The sequence below is a fragment of the Scomber scombrus genome, chromosome 4 (assembly GCF_963691925.1).
Source record: "Scomber scombrus chromosome 4, fScoSco1.1, whole genome shotgun sequence".
NCBI classification, from domain to species: domain Eukaryota; kingdom Metazoa; phylum Chordata; class Actinopteri; order Scombriformes; family Scombridae; genus Scomber; species Scomber scombrus.
The window spans coordinates 28,597,068-28,613,468 of record NC_084973.1 but is presented as its reverse complement, the minus strand read 5'-3'; positions in this window follow the sequence as shown (position 1 = coordinate 28,613,468).

The window sequence follows — 16,401 nt, the reverse complement described above, 5'->3', positions numbered from 1 at the left end:
AGAGGAGCAACACTCTTTTAGGTCATTTCCATTACATATGGGGTTATAGCAGGAAGCCTTTGAATGCTTTTATGTACACCGCAGTACAGCACTGCACTGGTTGCTATAAAATCTTTCCCTACACCTGGGTACTTCTGTTTAAAGTTGGGTTTGTTTTGAAATCTGTGCAATCAATAACACAACATTCACCAAACAATATAAAAATGCTTTATTCATGCATTAACATAAGCCGTGTATGATGTTTTTTCCTCATTTACACAATTCGATATTCTTCTTCGTCAATAAAGTGTCTTAGAGAAAACATAGTAACCCTCTTTTATAGGTTTTCAATGATTTCTCAGTAAATTGAAATGACTCCTTTTAATGCAAAGAAAGCAGAGGGGAACCAGTACATGTAATCAATAATACAAAGCTAATTACAAACAGTGAATGAATAGATGTAGTGTGATAGAGGAGACGAAGAAGCATCCCTGAGCATCCTGCCTGACAGACTCCAATATGTTTCCTCTTATGTAGAACAACAAAGAGCACACGGGTGTCCATCACACAGTGTTTGTTCAGACAGTCTCACAAGTTAATTAAGTTTTACCTGTTTCATCGATTGCATGTATTAAGTCTCAGAGTTCTTGTCCTTGGGCCTTAAGTAAACATACACAGCAGTGGCTCAGTTTGCAGCAACTCATCACTAGCAGGAGTTGTTTTCGGCGGAACTTTTATTCAACTATTCTGTTAAGAAAAATAAATCTGACAAGCTGTTGATTATGGTTAAAATTTTAAATGTATATAATAAAAACAACTGATTTGAACCCTCCTGTTGTCCTCGAGTCAAGGAAGGAAGGATGGAAGGGAGGAAGGAAGGAAGGAAAGGAGGGAGGAAAGAAAGGGATGAAGGAAAAGAAGGAAGGGAGGAAGGAAGGAAGGAAGGAAGGAAGGAAGGAAGGGAGGGAGGAAGAAGGAAAGAAAGGAGGGAGGAAGAAGGAAGGAAAGGAAGGAAGGCAGGCAGGAATGAAAAGAAGGAAGGGAGGAAGGAAGAAAGGAAGGACGGAGGAAAGAAGGAAGAAAGGAAGGAAGGAGGGAGGACGGAAAAGAAGGAAGGAAGGAAGGAAAGAAGGAAGGAAGGAAAGAGAGAGGAAGGAAAGAAAGAGAGAAGGAGGGAGGAAGGAAGGACAGACGGAAAGAAGGAACAGTCAAAACAGACGGGGTCAATTTGACCTGCGAGGACGACACAAAGGTTAAGAAACAAAACTGGATACAAATGTGACACTGTATGTATCTCACATCACATGCTTTGTTATCACGCTTCTGTATAGTTCACACATTTTGACAAGTAAGTGGTGCCTCAAATCAAACATGGCCGTTGTGTACGTAAATTAACCCACTTAAATAAAACTACTGATGGCTGACAACAGTATACTGGTGCTCAGTGCAAAAAACCCCACATGCCTATTGTATTTGTATAATGTGCCGATGTTCACCGTAGTTACAAAGTCATCGGTTCCAGTTTGAAAAGTGATCCCTCTCCTTCCGCTATGTAGCCAAGATGGCGACCGTTAAGGGCGAGAAGTGTCCATAGTTACACACTCAACTTTTTGACTGTTTTGAATGCACCATCGAGGTTCTCACAGTGCACTGCATTTCCCCATACCTCTCAGTGTGAACGCACTTATGCACTCAAAATATTAAGTCTACGTACAGAAGTATACGTGATTTAAGACACAGCATGAGTCTGCTGTGTCACAGTGTGAGATGTTTACTTACAAAAGCTCTGGTTTAGCATGCAAAGATCTTCAAACATGACAAGTACATGATATTTGATCTTATGAGTCATTATTAAATGCTTTATAATGTGTGATAAAGCATTATGAATATTTATGAGTGCTAATAACTATAATTATACGGTGCTACAAGCAGGTTATGATGCATTATAATAGTTATATGTTTATAATGCATTGTAGACACGGGCGTCATAGTAAGTGTTACCAGTGTGATTAATAAAAGCACAGCTGGCATTAACATTCGTCAGAGGACTGGCAGCATGTTTGTAAAGACTCATAATGTCAACAGAAGCTTAAATAATAAGTTTTATGTTGTAAGTTTAGAGATTACACATTTAATGAACACCTTTCTGTAAACAGACAGGTACAAACTACAAGCAATTTTCCCCAATCTTTTATGTTGAATGAGACATGGAGCGCCACAAATGTACTTTATAAAATTTGCCTACCCTGTCAAAAGCATAAACACACATCAAGTGTTGAGTGGAATTGATTTTCTGCAGAAAATGTTGCCGTCAATTCGGGCTCCACTGGAAGAACTTCAAAGAGGCAAACAGGATGAAGCAGAGACAGCATATTAATTCACTCTTCTGTCTATCTTTCAACCAGAAAACTAAACGACTGTGTTTCCAAGACAATGAACTTGGCCTTTTCCACTGCAAGTCACAGTCTGCCCTTTTGGCTTTCTGGATGCACTACAATTTCATTCAGCTAAATTTACCCAACCTGAGGTCACTGTCACTGCCTGAGAACACGCACTCAGACACAAACAACCAGCGAAGCCGAGCTGTCTCTAGGCTTTTTAATCCTCAAGCAAGGACATGTCTATTGTCCCAAAGTCTCAACTGAAAATCACAGGGTGAATGTGACTTTGCCATCCGCACTGAATATAAAACAATGCTCATTTTTTAACAAGCATCTTCTGATCTGCTTCACGACTGAATTTCTTTTTTATCCTGACAGATCGTTGCATTATTGTTTTTTTTTTTGCTTATTCTTATGTAACCAGTTTTAGTTAGTGTTAGTACACAGTAGCAATTTGTGCAAAAGCTTTGAAAACTAATGCAAAAGTTAGTGTTTGCTCCTTATTATTTCGTGCACATGAGCTCGACATCAATAAATAACCATTTATTACAGTCTGTTAGTGGCCCTCCAGTGGGGATCACAGGTGAGAAGAGATATCAGAGTAAAAAGGAGGGTGTGGGGGTATGTGTAGGGGGACTTCCTCTGGGACTGAGGTGCAACAGCTCTCACTTTTTAATTGGCCTCCTGGTTTTTATATTGGTATTTCCATTTCAAAAGGTTCCCAGGAGCTCCTGATTCCTGACATATTGGCTGTTGCAGCTGTGTAGCTCAGGCACGTAGCTACCATTGAAGACACCAAAGTCATGTCCTTGGTATGTTTTTCTGGGTCTTTGAAATAAAATTAACATACAAATTTCTTAAAATGTTACATTGAAGTCACAAAATGCTAAAACTACTTAGCTGTATGGTTGTGTTGTGAACAAAGGTTGGCATCATCTCGTGTTTAACTCGTTACATTATGTGACTGTGAGTCTTCCTGTGTTACCACCTGAACTACACAATCAAAACAAGTCACCACGAGCTACACTGCAGGAACAGAAGCAGTAATTGTGTTCAATATCAGAGTTCACAGACTATTAACCTACATGCTTTCAGATGTGACATATCCAAACATTTGTGCACAGAATCAATTAAGAGTTCCTTCTCTGACATTTTCAATGGCAAAAATATTGACCGTGGGGAATACATTATAATAACGTTACACTGCACGGCAGCAGCTTTGAATACACAATTAGCCTACCTTGCTGCAGTCATGCTTGTCTGTTGTCATCTACTCCAAAAGTGACTATTGCCAGGCCTTGTGTGAGGTTAATGGTGATGAAGGATCAGGGCATGTAGCCTATTGTCTGAAATAAAGAAGAAGTCAGATAGTGAGAGTCAGTCTCTTTTGGGCTGAATCTGTAGATGAGAAATGAGGCACAGATATGTAGTTGTGTGTCCAAAATATTTCAGTGAAAACTCATTTATCACCATAATTCATTGATCAATAATGAGAGATACCTCTTTAATTTATTGGAAAAAAGAATTACATGTATATTATTCTATTTGCCTTTTTAAAGTGGATTTTATGTATTGGTTTACATTTAATTTAAAGACATATTAGGCCTACTGTATGCATCTATCCAACAATTTTACACAACTGTCTGAGTGGAACATATTAGTTGTTTTTTCTTCTTCTCTTCAGCATTGGCCATAAGTAAGTAACTAAGTAGTTGTTGTTACGGCCCTGAGGAAGCCATTACATCCAAGTACTGCCGTCACTACTTCACACTTTCATTGTTCTAGATTAGCCTGTGGTATTGTAAATTATTTTTTGTTATTATTATTATTATTATTTAAAAAATGCAAAGACAGCAGCTGTATTTCAGACAGCAGCTGTACTTTAAACAGCCTTTAAGCTACCTACCACCAGTCATACATTTTTACCTCTGCTTTCAAAGGAGGCTTAAAGTATAATCATAACAGAAAGATAATTCAGAGCTTCCACCTGCTTTTTATACTATATACTCAAACTTTGAGAAAATTGCAGTCCCCTGATTTTGTTAAACTAATGTATTTTCTTACAATTACATTAAAGCCACAATGATGTTCAACATATTGAAATGCAAGCTTCACCTAGCAAGCCGTATTATCTGTCTGGCAAATGGCACCACGATAATGTTGGTTAGAATTTGCTGTTTTGTCTTTTTATACATGAGAGCACATTTAAGCTTTTTAGGAAGCAGAAATACAGACTAGACAGAGTGCAGCAGTGCAAGAGGATCAGGTGATCCAGTAATTGTTACGGTAATGCATTTGGATTTAGTGTGTGTGAGTATGTATAGAGGGCTGGGGTGGTGGTGGTGGGGCATAAGGGAGTTGCGTATAGGCCAGAGAGTCTCTCTAAAAGTGTCCACTGGGTGCTGGGGGGGTAGCAGTGTGTTGAGTCGTCTCACAGCCTGCAGGAAACAGCTGTACCTCATGTGGAACGCAATGAGCCACACTGCAGCACTGGCTGACATGTTCCTTCATTATCATGAACACACACACTTTAGATCCTCACTATAGCACCAAATGTGTTTACAAAGTTTGTTTGCACAGGCACAAATAAGGGTTTGGTTCTGTTTTCACACCTAATTTAAAAAAAAAACATCACTAAAGGCAAGAGCGAGGAGTGAGTTGTGTCTGAGGCCAGAAGATAAACACAGGAAGGTGGTCCTATAAAGCTCCAATCTGCCAAAATATCATGAAGAAAACATTCTTCATTGCTAGTCTGGGTGACTGCGGGAGCTGTGTAGCTCAAACCTGCAGAGCTCACCTTGTAGTCAGGTCAGATAGAGGTGAGAGATGTTCCCATCAGGGTCTCAGTAGTTTTATGCTCTACACCAGAGTACTATTGCTCTGGTCAGATTTACCCTAACTAATTGCACCAACATTGCCAAGAGTCTGATTTAACCAGACCAAACAATGCAGGTTTGAAAATGATCCCTAATACATACAACTGTTTGAGTAAACTTTGCTAAAAACAAAACAAAACTGTAGTGCACTGTTTTACAAAATATCATTTAACGCTTACATACTGTTCAGGGTCAAATTTGACCCATTTTCACATTTGAGAGTTGTAAAAACACCCTATACACATTTCTTTCAGCTGGCTTTTGCTAATGTGACCCATAGTTTACAAAAATAGGAAAAAAATTAAATCTAAATTTGTGCATGTTGTTATTTTTAATATGCAGAGGTACAAGTAACCTGTGTTTATTTAAAAAAAAAAAAAATCACATGTATTCATCATATTCTATAAAATGTTATCGTGTTTTAACTGTCCTTTTTGGACTTATCCTTTAACAAGAAAAACAGGAATACAGACATTCTGAGGACAATACAACACATATAAAAAAAAAAAATGAGTGTGTAGTAGACTTCAAATAACTCTAGGTTTAATCTGCCATGATTCCATTTTTTTCATAATTTAAAGATTTCTATGCCAGAAAAAATAAGCACGAAATCTCAAGGAATTATATTTCTGCCAGATGTGACAGTGTTTGCTGAGACTCTGGCAAACACTAAGCCTTTTTTTAATGAAGAATTAACACAGAAAAACAAAGTCAAAAAGCCAAAAAAGACCAGCTTATTTAATCAAAGAAGACTGCTGTCTGCCTCCAACATGCACTTTACAAGCTTTGTGACATGTGGTTAGAGCGTGTACGTGTCCGGATGTGTGAGCGGATATAGATAGAACCCAAATTTGTGATGCTGATGAACTTGTGGCCCTGAGCTAACAGCCACAGAGCTAACAGCCTCTCAGGTGGCGAGAGGTAGAAGTGTCAGTAGGTATTGGTTGACCTCAAACTTGATGTCTGTGTCAATCAGGATCCAGGCTTTGTTCCTGCCGTGTACTTTAGGTAACCCCACTGTGCACTTTATCCTTCGAGCGTTCACTCTATAACTCTTCTGCAAAGTACCGATCCCCCAGAAACACTTTCCCAACATCATAGTTGACACTTGTGGTGACTTGTATAAGAGCAGAAGAGGAAACACAGCTGTGATCATCCTGACAGACATTTGTCATCCTTAGGGGGGGGATGTAAGCTGCTTTTCACAACTTAAAATGTGTCTAAAAAGTATTTTATTTGAGGCTTCATCAATATTTTGAACTCAACCCAGTCTCACAATCTGCGCATTAAAAATACGACTTTAAATTATCAAATTGTGTGTACAGGTGATATGTGCCAAATTAATGCCACATTTGTAACCTTTTTCTGTGTGTCAATCTAATGCCTTATCTTAAGTTTGAGCAACAAACAATGTTAGTCAGGTTTACGCACATATGCCAGTGGTTAGGTTTAGGCACAAAAACCATTTGGTTAAGGTGAGGGAAAGATCAAAGTTTTGGTTCAAACACCAAAATCAGGTAAAAATGTCAAAAATGCCAGATCTTCATTAAAATGCCAATGTCACAGTAGAAATGCCAGTGGTCTCAAACTGTTTTTGCAAGCTGATTATCTAGACATCCACCTCCTCCTAACAATCCAAAGATCACCTTATAAAAAGGAAAGAAAGTCATATTTTATAATTTCACTTCCCTGAGAAAGATTGGCATATCACCTGTATGCAAAATTGGATTTTGGTATATGCACTGCACTCAATTTGAGAGTGCAAAGTTATGTTATGTGTACCCATATTAAAGAGAACAGGCTACTAAAACCAACCTTAACAGACCTGCTGCGATGTTTTTTCTATTCTATAATGTCGTTGTCCTTTTTTTTTTAACTGTCATTGTTCTGCTATACACAATATGGCCAAAAGTCATTCATTCATATTCTTTTGGTGACCATTTCAATTAAAGCGGATCTGACTGCAACACCATACAATGGACCTCCTGCAAGAACCACTCACCCAGAACAGATATGTTTGATTGATTTAAGAACATTTGTGGCATTGATCAATTTTCTCATCCTTAAAATTTTCTCAAAGCTACGAATGAGATTTACAAGTGGTCCACACCAGTCGTACAAGTCATGAACAGACCAAAATCCACACAGATGAAAGACATGACTATATTCAGTTTACCATATTATTATCATCATGGCTGCCAGTTTACTGAGAGGTTCTTTTTTCTAGATTTTATGATTTTTACCTTCATATATTCAGTAGTTGTTGTAAATAGCTTCCTGCAGGATCTCTCAGCAGGACTGCTGCAGCTGACAGTGTAACACCCCCTGTAGTCTATAATATTCTCTCTCCTAATATCTCTGTGACTGTTACATCTCTTCACTGCCTCTTATATGAGTCACGGAGCACTTTGCTTTTGAAACATGTTTTTTTTTTAGCATCTAACTTCTTCATATCAAAACAGCTGTGATGACGAGTTGCTGGCAGCTGTGTTAATCCTTTCTAATTGTTTTGAGTCCTCATCTACTGACACTTCTATATTTATTCTATTTTAGTCAGTTGATTTCTGTCAGCAGGGGCCTGATGCATAAGAGATATGTACATACAAAAAGCATGCATACGCCATTACTGCACATAAACTGATATTTATGAGCACGGACTTCACACATGTCAGACTGGGTGTACACATGTTTTTTTTGTGATGAGTCAGAGATTAAATATAAAGGTGAGAGATAGAATATTGTAGTACTGTTGATTCATTTCTTGTGTGATTCATTTTTATCATTTTTTTCATAGGAGTCAACATTTCATTGTGCTGTTAATATGCCTTTTTATTATTTTATTTTATCCATTGTCGTGTCACAACTGGTTGGATTAGATACGAGTGTTACAAACTAATAATTGATGATCACTGACGGCGATGGATATGAGTAAATAAAGTTTTAGGTACGTGGCTCAACATTTGAAACTCCATTGCATGACATTCTTGCTTTTACTCTTTGATAACATTTTTGGGAAAGAAACTTGTCCACAAACAGAGCAGAACATATACGATATTACATGGACATTTAAGGGGTTTTGATTATGTTAATGATCAAATATCACAAATCTTGTACTTCCTCATGAACGAGTGACATTCATTAGGCTGAAACCAGTGATTTACATCAAGTTTGGGCCGTTAAGAGAAGTTTTAGAATAAAAACATGAAAATGTTCTTTCATAAAGCTCTGTGATACTTTAGAGTGAGTTTCTAACTTTGTATCAATAGTCTGATGTTGGCCATTTTCGAGGTCCATGAAGAAATAGTTTTCTAAGTTTGATTTTAAGACCTTGACTCATCTGCACAGAGTCCTGACCTCAACCTTCTCCAACACATCTGGGATTAACTGGAATGCTGACTGTGAGTCAGTGACTGACCTTACTGTTTCTCTTGTGGCTTAATATGAGCAAATTTGTGCAGCCCATTTCGAAAAAGTTTCTAAAAGCCTTGAAGTAGAAGAGTGAGCTGCAGATTAATGCTCATGGTTTTGGAATGGGTGTCCATGTAGGCTATATTTGACCAAATGGGGGCAGCGTCACATTATACCAATGATTGTTGCATACAAATTGCAGATGAATCTAAATCACACAGGTCTGTATTTGTCTCCTGCATAGATCACATTTGTTTTAAATAGTAAAACAAAATCGGAAAGAGGAAATTATCTTATACTGCAAATGGCAACATGCATGTAAGGGTGGTGGCCTGTAAACAGTAAAGTCACATTCTCACAGCAGAGATGAATAAACTGCAATGGCTATCCAACATTTTATGAACAAAAAGTTTTCAAATTAAAACAATTATGTAATTACAATAGTGATTCATTTGTAGGGTTATGGACCGAAGAATGAGGCTTTTTAGCTGGCTCACTGGCAAAGTCATGCAACATTGAGAAACTGAAAATTAATGATGGAAGTTAATAACTCAGCCATTCCTCGCTTCAAATCCCTGTTGAAGCTGTAGTTTCCCCCTCTTTCCTGTGTGTGTACTCTTGCTGCATAACACTTAAAACGTTTGGGAATCTACCAGCTCAGAGCGCTGCGCTGACACCATCCAACCGGGACGGAGGGATTTTTCAGTCAATCCCCAGCCAGTTCGAGAAACTCAGAAGTCATAAAGTGACCCTGGGGGTAAAGCTGTCACTGCAATTAGCATCCTGTCTGTACTGTCGCTGGAGACAAACACCCTGCTGTGTGTACAATACTTCAAAGGGAAAACTGTTTTACAGATCCTTCAACCCTTTTGCCACCCTGAAGAAAAAATATCTCAGACAGATGCTTTGACCCGTTCGCCACCCTGAGGAAAAAAGTGAAGTAATGACATCTACGCCACGAGTCATTAATTGCCTTGTTTTTTTTGTTGCCGTTACCAGGCATGTTTATGTTAGAAAACAACGTACGGGATGGAGCAAATAATTGCAATGCGTCATTGCCATACGGCTGGTGTTGTATACAGCTGCTGCTATCAAGTGCTTATTAAACGCCTCCACATAACACATACCATTAGCCTTTAAATGCACACGAGGGTGGCGCTGAAAACACAAAAGCTACAAATCATTCTGACAATTGTTGTGGCAATTTACTTCTTTACGCATTTGAATTCAATAAGGAAAGAAACAATTCTCAATACTGTATTGTCACACATTTTCCAGTACAGGTGGATGCTGTTACATTTAGAAACTGCAAAGCTTTTTTTGTTTTCGTAGACAAAAGCAACTATCCCACACATACAACTGCTATTAGCTATTAAGCATAAAGCTGGAAAGCACATTCTACTTAAACAGGAGACACAGTGTATCAGCTTTCATTCTCAGACACAAGATATTCCCTTTAAATCTGAAAATGAAAAAGCATTACATACATTACACATCCTAAATAATGCAGTCATCTTCAGGGATATGCAGAGGATGTTAAAGGGGCAGGGAGCAAAATTCATAAAGGGCACTTTTTTTTGCAAATATTTAAATAAATATGCATGGAATGACTGCTTCTGTAACACTGTTAAAAGGGAATTAAAATGTATGCATTTAAAACAAAGCCATGACTAAGGTTGGTTCACACACTGCTACATGAAAGTTAATTAATGATACATGCAAATAAATTAATATTTCAGTAAATTCTCTTCACACATTAACCAGCCTTACCTACTGTAACCCTCTGACTGACATCCTCATTTGCAGAAGCTCAGATTAATACTGCTGACAAAGATGCACTTCCTCTGGCTGCACGTTAACCTCTCTCGCCTCCATGTTAATCTCTTAGCACCTCTCCACAGGAGGCATAATTGCTTCAGTAATAACAGGCAATAAGAAGATGCTGATATTGTATGGCTGAGATACTATTACTATGTGCCAATAAATTGGTTTGTTATAATTCATGAATCATAATAGTGACGCTTGGAGGACATCATGCATTTTAGCCACAATTCTAAAAAGCAACTTTTGTGTATTACACACTGGTTTATTGTATAACATTCCTTTATCCCATGATCACACACACAGTAACTATAGAAAATTAGCTCATGGTGACAAGGACTCGGATACACTCTTCATTTTTCATAACTATGTACCTGCTATGCCTTCCTGCCACAGTAGAAGGAGGGGAGCATGTATGTACACTGTCACTGATGAAGATCTATGAGCACAGCCTACAACAATAGGACAGTATTAAAACTGCTGTGTGTGAAAGATATCAATGCTAACGATTGTTAGTTGCCACATTTCGAGCTGCTAAATAGTTCAAGCATAGATAGACCTTACTTTGCAAATACAGTCAAGCAATTCCTAAATGAATCAATATCAATGAGAATGAAAATGATGTATATGTAGGTATAAGTATACTTTGATTGGTCACATACCTGATGTCTGTCTGAAAGTAACTCATTACACTGACTGACTCACGCTGACTGTAGAATGCCTATGCATCGATATGCATGCAATTTTGCAAGCATGCCTTCTTTCACCATAGAAAGGCTCGGTGCCCTCATGGTGCTTTCTGCTGCATCACTCGGGAGCACCAGTCTCCCAACCTGATATTTTGATTCAATCAATGAATCTGTTTGGCAGGGCAGGATGTGTGCAAAGGGGGAATGTATTAATAACACCCCAGAAAAAGGGCACTTTCTCTCTAGGAGGCCAAACGGCAGGTGCTTAAGCCCCCCCTTTGAGGTCTATCTATAGACGTGTCTGGTCATTTTATCTGTCGCTGTTTGCTGGGTGCTTGTAGTGATTGATTATGCCAGTTTAAGTAACGGTTATAATCTAAATGATTATGTAGGAACACACTTAGGTCAGACAAGGCCTTGGTGTTTCAAGTAGTAAAACTGAAATGAGCAATGAGTTAAAAGTTTCTATAGTCTGAGCAGATCCTATATGAATAAGTCAGCTGTTCAAGGGATTGGGAGCAGCCATTGCAAAGGCTTGGTTGCCTGTATTTTTGTGCTTGGATCTCAGATCATCCAAAACCATGTGCTTGGTCGATCTCAGAGCTAGCCCATTTTGAACTTTAAAAGTCAGCAATAAAATTTCCAAATCAATCCTAAAATGGATATGAAGCCAGTGGAGAGAGGCCAATGCCGGTTTTATGTGATCATGCTTTCTGCAGACAACAAAATGTCAACAGATCCACATGCACAAACAAAGAATTACAATAATCTGTATAATAATAATAAACACCTGTATAAGTCTCTCAGTATCATTGGGAAAGGGATTGGACTTTATTTTGACTTAAAATCTTAACTGAAAAAAGCTAGTTTTGACAACTGAACTAATCTGTTTAAGGAACTGTCAAAAATCCCAACAAGGCTCTTAACAAAAGGTCTATTGTATAAAACAAAAGCAACAGGTCAGGTTACCCAAAAATAATGATCTCAGTCTTATTTTCATTAAAATACAGAGAGTTTAAATCCATCTGTGTTTTGATATCTTTTAAGTAGTTCAGCTGCATTGGATATTTCCTTTTTGCTTTCAAAGGCAGATAGATTTGTATATCATCAGCAAAACAATGACATGGAATATCGTGTTTCATAAAGATGGATCCCAAATACAATGAAAAGAGGATGAGGCACGAGATGGAGCCTTGATGGACCCAACAATACATTGAGCTGCAGTCAAAGGATATCCCTTGATGCCTACACACTGTTCAAGATGTGATAAAAAACATCATATGATCCATAGTGTCAAAGGCAGCAGTCAGGTCTAAAAGCACTAAGCCGAATTCCCTGAATCAATCATTAAGAGATGATCATTAAAAAAAATAACTCTTAAGAGTTGTTTCAGTACTAGGGTGGGTGAAACCTTTCATAAATACCATGGTTTTTTGCAACTGAATAGAAACTACACTCTCTAAAACTTTAGACAGAAAAGGCAGCTTAGGAGTTGGAATAAAATTAGCAAACAAAGGGGGTCCAGATTTTTCTTTTTGGTAAGATGTTACACTACAATATGTCTAAAAGCAACTGTAACACCCTGAAATAAGAAAGGTGTTTATCAGAAGAAGTAGAATATTTGACCCAGACAAAAGCAAATACGGTCTAGGGGGCAATTTCTGGGCTGCAGATCTGAACTACCTCTGATAATAAGGACATTGACTCGGGTACAGGCCGATTAAAGACAGCTGGGCACATAGAAGGAATGGAAGTGTCTAGGGTACGTAAAGAAAAAAGTACATGAAGATCTCTTGCTGATAGAAGCATTTAAGGTAGTTTTCACAGAGTGTGGGCATTGGCACAATACAAACTGAAATAAATCTCATTTAGAGGTTTTAACGGCACCCTGGTGGGAGACTTGCAGCTTATCCTTGCTTCACAGGTAGTATCATTCAGCCACGGCTCAGAAAGTGCTATAAATTGTACCACCCAAGGCTCCATAGAGGCCAGTAGGTGGTGCCTTTTTGGGAGGTAGGAGATCAAATTTGACAACAACACACGACTGGCAGCACTTAATAAGCGCCTGATGACAGTAGACCTAAACAACACCACCCAGGCATATGGCGCTTATGGAACGGCACATTGCAACAATTTAAGCCTTCATGTAAACTGCTGTGTTTTTAATTAAAACGCCTGGTTACGATAAAAAAAAATCAAGGCGATAAATGACACATTTGGCGTTTGATATCTACACTTCGGAGAGGCACAGTCACATTATCTTTGTTTAAAAATCAACTGTGCATCTGCATTACTTTGTACAGTATAGTGTGTTGGTACCAAAGGATTAAATGGTGCATTTGAGTGCACCTTGTAAACTTGTAATCTACATTGCTTTGAATGGTAAAGTGTGTGGTTGCTGACAGGGGCTTCATGGTTCATTCAAGTACACTTCTTAAACACAAAAATCTATACTCGAACTTTGTTGAAATACATACATCTGTAATTACAGCGGTTTTAATTATTAGATGCTAAAACCATAGCAATATCCCATTCATTCTTACATAGGCAGAAAAAATCGTATACAATTATTATCAGCTAACTCAACCATATTCATGTACAACATTTCCCCCAGTACCACTCATACATGTGATTGAGCAATACAATCTTTCTACAATTCCTCATATATAAAACTATGTCATAGTATTAAAGCAGTGGTCTCCAACCCTGCTCCTGGAGAGCTACTGCCCTGCATGTTTTAGGTATCTCCTCACTCTAACACACCTGATTCTAATAATCAACTCGTTATCAAGCCCTTTGACGAGCCTCAGCTGCTTGATAACGAGTTAGAGTGAGGAGATACCTAAAACATGCAGGGCAGTAGCTCTCCAGGAGCAGGGTTGGAGACCACTGTATTAAAGAGTAATGGCTCAGCAAATCTGCTAGTGATGACATTAAGTTTAATGAGGACATCACAGTCATGACTTTAATGAGCCAATTCTCATTCCCATGGTGTCCTATATTACTTGAACAGTCAGTTGACTCCTTAATACTTACTTTACTATAACAACTTCTTTTGATTAAAATCATTTTATAACCATATGCTAAAACTTAACTACCAACATTGTAAGGCTCTGAGGTTTAAGGGTAGGCTATCTTGAACAATCTTAACAGATATTTCTATCTTAAAAGAAAACAACAAACTATTTTAAAAGAAAAGTTATTATTTTTGTGTGTCAAATGAATTTGAACTTCTTGACAATAATTGAAAATGTATGTGGAACATATATGAAAATCAAACAAGGGGAGACATATGGTGTAAATAAGTAAAAATTGAAGGAGTGCAAGTAATGGAGAGATAGTCTATTTATCTACATATAACTACATCTTATGGGAATATATGGTATTACACAAGAACACCTGGAAAACCTGAGAATAAAGGATAATTTGTTTATTTTTTTTAGTTTATTGGTTCAGATATCTCATTACAGGATATTGCTGCAATAAAGCAACATTAAACCCATCTCAGAAGTTCGAAGAAAGCTTGTTACAAATCACAAGTGATAGATATTGCTGATAAAAACTTCTTACAGTGATGAAACACAGACTGTTTTTGCCACCTAAATATTCAGGAAATGCAGCAGTAAACCAACATGAAAGGCATGACAGGAGTATCTGGGGACCTGTTTTACATATTGAGTTTCAGATCCACTACAGCTCTGAGCTCTGGATCTGTCGCTGTCCGTGGTGCTGAAGCTCCACAGCTTCACATCATTCCACGTTAAGTCAAGCCTGGAGCCTCCCTGCTGAAGACTTTTGAGTTAGATTATTTAGTTTTTAGCCTGCTCACTGTCTGATGACAATTTTCAGTTTAGTTCAGTCTCGTCCCCATTTGGCAGTAGTGGGTTTTTAAAAAATATGCTTTTGTGCAAACAAGTTTAAGTCTGTAAAAAAAAAAAAAAAAAAAGATTAAAAACCAGATCTGCTCTCTGTCCTTTTATGCTGATATTGGGTCCAAATCTCCATTGTTACAATAGTAAAGGCCCAAGAGCAGAACACACAAGGCAGAGGCAGGACTACAATTAAATTAGTCTGTTTTAAAACCATCCTGCATTTCAGCAGCACTGCACTGACCCCAAGTTTAAGCATACAGTCAGGGCCCTCTTCTCTGTGCTCCGGGGTTGGAGAATGTTCAAATCAAATCAAATTTATTTATAGCACATTTAAAACAACAGCCCGTTGACCAAAGTGCTGTACAATCATCAACATAAAAACAACACAGCAACAACAGAGAATGATGAAAACAGACAGAAATGACAGCTCTCATACTGAGTTAAAAGCCAAAGAGTAAAAATGTTTTTTAAGACGCAATTAAGAAACAGGCAGTAAGGGGGACAGTCTGACATGCAGAGGTAGCTCGTTCCAGAGTTTGGGGGCTACAACTGAAAAAGCCCAGCTAAATTGGAGCTAGCTCATGTAATTATATATATTGTTTATATATAGTATATATAAATATTAAGCAGACTTTAATTTGAGATTTGAGTTAGCTTATATATTTTAGAGTTATAAGGTGCTTATGGGTTATTGCTCACTAGCACAAACACTGCTGACTTGAATGTTAATGATAAAGCAGCTCTGTAATTAACATGTAATATTCAGTTCACCACCTCACCATCTGCACCACCAATTAGATTACAACTTTTTTATGTGAAAAGAGAGAGACAGCTTTGAGGGGATCTTGATTCTGGTACTCGTTTATGGTGTTCATTGCGACCACAGTTACGCTATTTGCCATTTTCCAGATAGTCTGACTTGCAGGCATTTAAACAAGAGTTGTGTTACTAAGGTTTTCCACCAGAAAGATTAATTAGGCATTCACGTGGCTAAAACACATCACCAGAAAAGACACATGGATGCTCAAGGGGGGTTGTTGCAACTAAAACTGGGTGTAAATTTAAAACAATCTGTTTTTAACTTAGAGGACCTAAAAGAAGACAGGGTAAAGTTCTCTCTGCTGCTGCCAAAAGCATTAGAGAGACCTACAGTAAAAGACTAATTAACATTCTTTAGGAGAGCAGACTAAGAACTGTGCTGTATCCTAAAAATGTTATGTGGTCTAAAAAGGAGATGGGCTGTGAGACGACAGGTTGACTTCAGACTTTACGGAGTTAGATTTTGAGAGTGGCGAGACAGTGGTTGGTGCAGCTGGATCTAGGTTGGGTTGGTTTTGTGATTCAAGGGTAGATCATTTAACAGTTTTAGAATTGA